Raw genomic sequence first — 5,186 nt, 5'->3', positions numbered from 1 at the left:
CAATCAACGCGATAGTCATTCAATCGAATGGGATGATTTATACAATTCAGAAAATCAAAATAAACTGTCCATTGTTAAACAAAGCAAATAGGTACATAAGCCAAACAGTAGGGTTAAAGTTAAACTATAGATGGTAGCTACCATACTTCAATAGTCCAGGTTGTTTGGGACCTCTGCCATTTCCTTTATTAACCCCTTTATTAGAAGGACACTGTTTTGCCATGTGTCCTGTTTCTCCACAAGTAAAACACTTGTGTGTTTGAGTTTTCCTTGGAACTGGTGCCGCACAAAGCAGCGGAGAGCCGCGGGAACAGCCCCTGCAGCTTCTCTTTTTCTTGCCAAGAAGCTTTAATAATTCTAAAAAGTGTTCTAACACATCCTCTATATCACTACCCTCTTCAGTTCCAGCAGAAAAATATTCTTCCTCCTCGTTTGCCTGAACAACACCTGTATCATCATCATGATAAAGGGCAACAGCTTCCTCAAGATCCTCTTCATCTTGAGGATTTAATTTGTCTTTAAAATTTACATTATTCAAAAAAATTTACATTATTCCTCTTTAATATGCTGTCTCTTTTAGACCCCTGTTACCTTAACGAGTGCACTCTTTATCCGGAGGAGTTCCTCACCATCGTCTCTCCTCACCGTCTTATTCCCAGTTCCTCAGTCCTGTAGCTCGGGCGTCAGATTGTCAGGGCCAGCCTGACAAGGTTGAGCTGGGCTGAGGCAGGGAGGTGGGAATTGAGAAAAGAAAGAAAGACAGGAAAGCGGGATCGAGAGGACTCCAGTTCTCGAGGAACTGAAGCAACTTTATTAGCCACGCAATCCTATTTATACATAACACACTGAATAGGAGGTCTGTCAAGAGGAATGTATTCTTTGTTCCTCTTTATCTCTAAGGGGGAGACATAGCAGAAGGACAAGTTCTCAGTACAGCATATCTCAGTAAATAGTTACAGACTTCTTGGTAAGCTATGAAAGGCTGTTCTTATTCTACAAAGGTTGCTCTCATTCTACTGATAATTGCCATCCAAACAAGTCTGGGAAAACTGTGTGGGTACGGGTCCCAGCCTTGCTAGCCCCTTCAGGTTCAAGGACCTTGCCAGCTTACGTCTGGCCCCCAACACAGTCCCTTTAGCATTTATTGCACTGCTGGCTTGGTAGTGATAACCTACCTTATCCTTTATTTGTCTGTGAAGCTCCTTATTTCCTCTTCAGTTTTGAATGATACTCTTGCTAGATAGAGAATTCTGAAATTCAGCCCCTTGCTTTGCATCACTTTGTATACCCCATTCCATTTTCTTTTGGCCTGATGTGTTTCTGTTGAGAAATCATTTGATAATATAATGGGAAATCTTTTGTAGGTAACTCTCTGTCTCTCTTTTTCAGCCTTTAAGATTCTCTCTTTGTCATTAATGTTTGCCATTGTAATTATGATGTGTCTTGGTGTGGGTCTTTTGGGTTCATCTTGTTTGAGACTCTCTGTGCTTGTGTGACTTTTTTCTTCCCCACATCAGGGAAGTTTTCTGACATTATTTCTTCAAATAGGTTGTCTAACACTTGTTCCTCTTCCTGTTGTTCTGGCACCCATATTATTCACATGTTGCTTCATTTCATGTTGTCCCAAAGTTCCTTAGGCTCTCCTCCTGTCTTTCAATTTTTTTCTCCAATTGCAGTTCAGTTTGGGTGTGTTTTACTTCCCTGTCTTCTAATTCGCTAATTTGGTCCTCCACTTCTCCTATTCTACTGTTGAAACTTGCCAGGGTGTTTTTTATTGCAGCTATATCACTCTTTATTTCTTCTTGATTCTTACGTAAGTTGTTGATATTTTCATACATCCAGTTTATGAACTGTAAGGGTCATGTTTTGTTTTGTTTTGTTTTTGTTTTTTTAATCCATTCAGCCACTCTATATCTTTTGAATGGAGCATTTAGTCCATTTATGATTAAGGTTATTATGTATAGGTATTTGTTTTCAGCCATTTTTATTCTTTATACCTGTGTTCCTTCTTTTCTTTCTATTTCTTTTTTATTTTTTACAGCATTCCCTTTAACATTTCTTGCATTGCTGCCTTGGTAGTGATAAACTCCCTTAGCCATTTTTTATCTGCAAAGCTCCCGATTTTCCCTTCAATTTTGAATGATAGCCTTGCTGGATAGAGTATTCTTGGATTCCATGCCTTGCTTTGCAGCACTTTGTATACTTCATTTCATTTTGTTTTGGCCTGATGTGTTCCTGTTGAGAAATCATTTTATAATATAATGGGTGATCCTTTGTAGGTAGCTCTGTGTCTCTCTTTTGCAGCCTTTAAGATTCTTTCTCTTTATCATTACTGTTTGCCATTGTAATTATGAGTGTCTTGGTATGGGTCTTTTTGTGTTCTTCTTGTTTGAGACTCTGTTCTTATGTGACTTTTTTCTTCTCCAAATCAGGGAAGTTTTCTGTCATAATTTCTTCAAATTGGTTTTCTAATCCTGGTTCCTATTCTTGTTTTTCTGGCACCCCTTTTATACTTATGCTACTTTGTTTCATGTTATACCAAAGTTTTCTTAGGCTCTCCTCCTGCTTTCTAATGTTTTTCTCCAATAGCTGTTCAGATTGGGTGTGTTTCTGTGCCCTATCTTCTAACTCACTAATCCAGCCCTCTGCTTATTCTAGTCTACTGTTGAATCTTTCCATTGTGTTTTTTATTGTATCTATGTTATTTTTTATTTCCTCTTGATTCTTACATACGTTGCTGATTGTCTCATCCATCCCGTTTATATACTGTATGACCCTTATTCTGAATTCTTTTTCTGACATATTGCATGCCTTCATTTTATTTAGTTCCATTTCTGGCAAAACCTCCTTTTCTTTACTTGGGGGGTTGTTGCTTTGTCTTCCCATTTTTGCTGTCTCTTCTGGTCCTGGGTATGCTGCTTGGAATTTGAGAAGTTTCAGACCCTATCAAGGCAATGGTCCAGATATCATTTGCCCAGAGGCTAGGTTTGCCTTGAGTATCATGCATTTATTGTCTCTGCTCTGAGTTGTATCCCTCTCTCACACTGATCTGGTCCCTCAATTGTCTGTTTCAGATACTCAGACTGGTTGTAGCACATCCACAGTTCCTCTGATGTGTGAGTTTCTGTAAGGACCCAGAGCCCTCTGTCATGCAGTTTGCTGTGCGGACAGGCACCTGTGGCAGGGTGGCATGCTAGGTCTCTCTGGCAGCGCACTTGCAGCACTATCATGTGGCCACTGGCTGGGCACACCAGCTTGCTCTGGGTTGCCCCGGCAGCGTTTTCCTATGGCCAGGAGTGAGTTGTGTGCTCAGTTGCTCCAGGTAGCCCCTGTAGGACTGTCCCAGGGGCTGGGGAGAAGTGGGTGTTGTTTGCTCTGGGTCACACCATCCCAGCTTTCTTGAGCCCAGAGTAAGATGCATGCTGGGTTTCTCCAGTTCACCCCTCCTCAGTGTGGAGTAGTGATGGGTTTCTCTTGGTTACCTCAGTCTCCACTACCCTGTAGCCTGGAGTGAGGTATGCGCTCCCCTGTCATAAGGAGTGAGGTGCACATTGGGTTGCTCCAGGTGTCCCTGGTAGAAATGTCCCAGGGGCGGGATGGAGCAGGTGTGAGTTGCTCTGGGTCACACAGTCAGAGCTTCTCTGTGGCATGCTCTGGGTTGGTCCAGGTCATCCCAGCAGCAGGTCCTGGTACTGGGGGTGGAACAGGTACTGGGTGGCTTCAGGTCAGGCTAGTACCTTGGTTATGGGGTCCAGCGTTGGGGTGGGGCACAGGGTTCCCCCTGGCTTGCACTCACTGCAGGGTCTTACATTTGGATCCTAGGATGCTGGGTCCCAGTGGGCTGGTGAGGAGGCCTGGTGTGGGAGTTCACTCTGCCGGCACATGGTTCCTGAAGAAGTATCTGATTCCCTCCTTTAAAGAAGCATGGGTTCAAGGAATTATGTAACTCCAAAAGACTGCATGAATGCATGCTTTTTCTCTGTAATTTATCCAAAAGGCAATTGCATAATCAAAGTGTAAATCATTGTATTTTTGTACCTATAAAATATGTAAAAGTAACACATTTCACTGTAGCAGCACAAAGAAGAAGTGTGGGAGTCACAAAGTATTTCAGTAACATGCTATAGCAGATGTAAACTCAAATGTGCAGGAGCAAATGAAAAGAACCCAGAATCATAACTAAGGAGACTAATATAAAGACATTGTAAATATTTACTTTCACTTCTTTCTTCTCTTAGCTTCTTTAGAAGGCAAACATTTATATAAAACTAAGTATAACAAATAATTTTACATCATAGGTTTATTCAGTACTGTTGTTCCCCATTGTCTGCAGTTTTAATTTGTGCAGTTTCTTTATCCATGGTCAGTCCTGAATTGAATATATCAAATGGAAAAATAAAGGAATAAATAATTTACAAGTTCTAAAAATGCACTATTCTGTGGAACATGGTGAATCTCATGTCATTCCCCTCTGTTTCACCCAGAACATAAGAAATCCCTTTTTCCAGCTTACAAATGCTGAGTATTCTTCCTGCCCATTATCACTCTGCAGCCATCTTGTTTTTTCACATGGGTAAGCATTATCATGGCATTACAGTAAAATATATCACCTAATGTTGCCCAGTTTTGTGTTGCTCTAGCTCACAAAATTTTTTTAAAAAATGTTAATCAATTAAGGAACATTTATTCTGCCCCATATGAGGAATTTGTGTTTATTTTGTTAATGATACCCTAGCTAGGATATTCTCTATAAACAAAGTGCTATGGTGCCTGTTGTCTGACGGAGTCAGAGTGCAAACTTTTATATTTTTTCATGGCTCAGGCATTTCAACAAAGCAAGAGGTCTGCTGTGCAATGTCAGGACCACGAGATGTTTCCAACTACACTTTCAGGATCCACTAGAACTGACTTCCAAAATCCCATACACTGTTGGATTCAAAGTCCATTCTAGTTCACCAATCCAATTTGTCCCTCCCACAATATTAATTTCTATTTAATACCTTTCATGCATTTTTATGTCACTGGACAAACGTAATAATTGTTAATTGTAGGAAAAACAGAATAATCTGAAAACTCCAGTGGAAATGAATCCAACCAGTGCCTTGGTACTATTACACACTTAACCATTTCCTCCTTGCATGTCACAAGCTCTCCATTCCAAAGGATCTTCAGGGGTCATCTATTTC

The 5,186-nt window shown here is 40.8% G+C and overlaps 1 long non-coding RNA gene across 1 annotated transcript in view; it reads right to left on the bottom strand.

Moving 5' to 3' along the window:
• LOC107184909 overlaps positions 1-635 on the bottom strand; it is a 3,483-nt gene extending 2,848 nt beyond the window's left edge. Inside the window, exon 1 of the long non-coding RNA XR_001515808.1 lies at positions 592-635. This is a non-coding gene — a long non-coding RNA (uncharacterized LOC107184909). The remainder of the gene's footprint in view (positions 1-591) is intronic.
• Positions 636-5,186: the final 4,551 nt, after the last annotated feature.

Source organism: Myotis davidii, unplaced genomic scaffold, assembly GCF_000327345.1.
Source record: "Myotis davidii unplaced genomic scaffold, ASM32734v1 scaffold1049, whole genome shotgun sequence".
Lineage (NCBI taxonomy): Eukaryota > Metazoa > Chordata > Mammalia > Chiroptera > Vespertilionidae > Myotis > Myotis davidii.
Note: the sequence above shows the minus strand (reverse complement) of the source record. Positions and strands in the feature narration are given on the sequence as shown.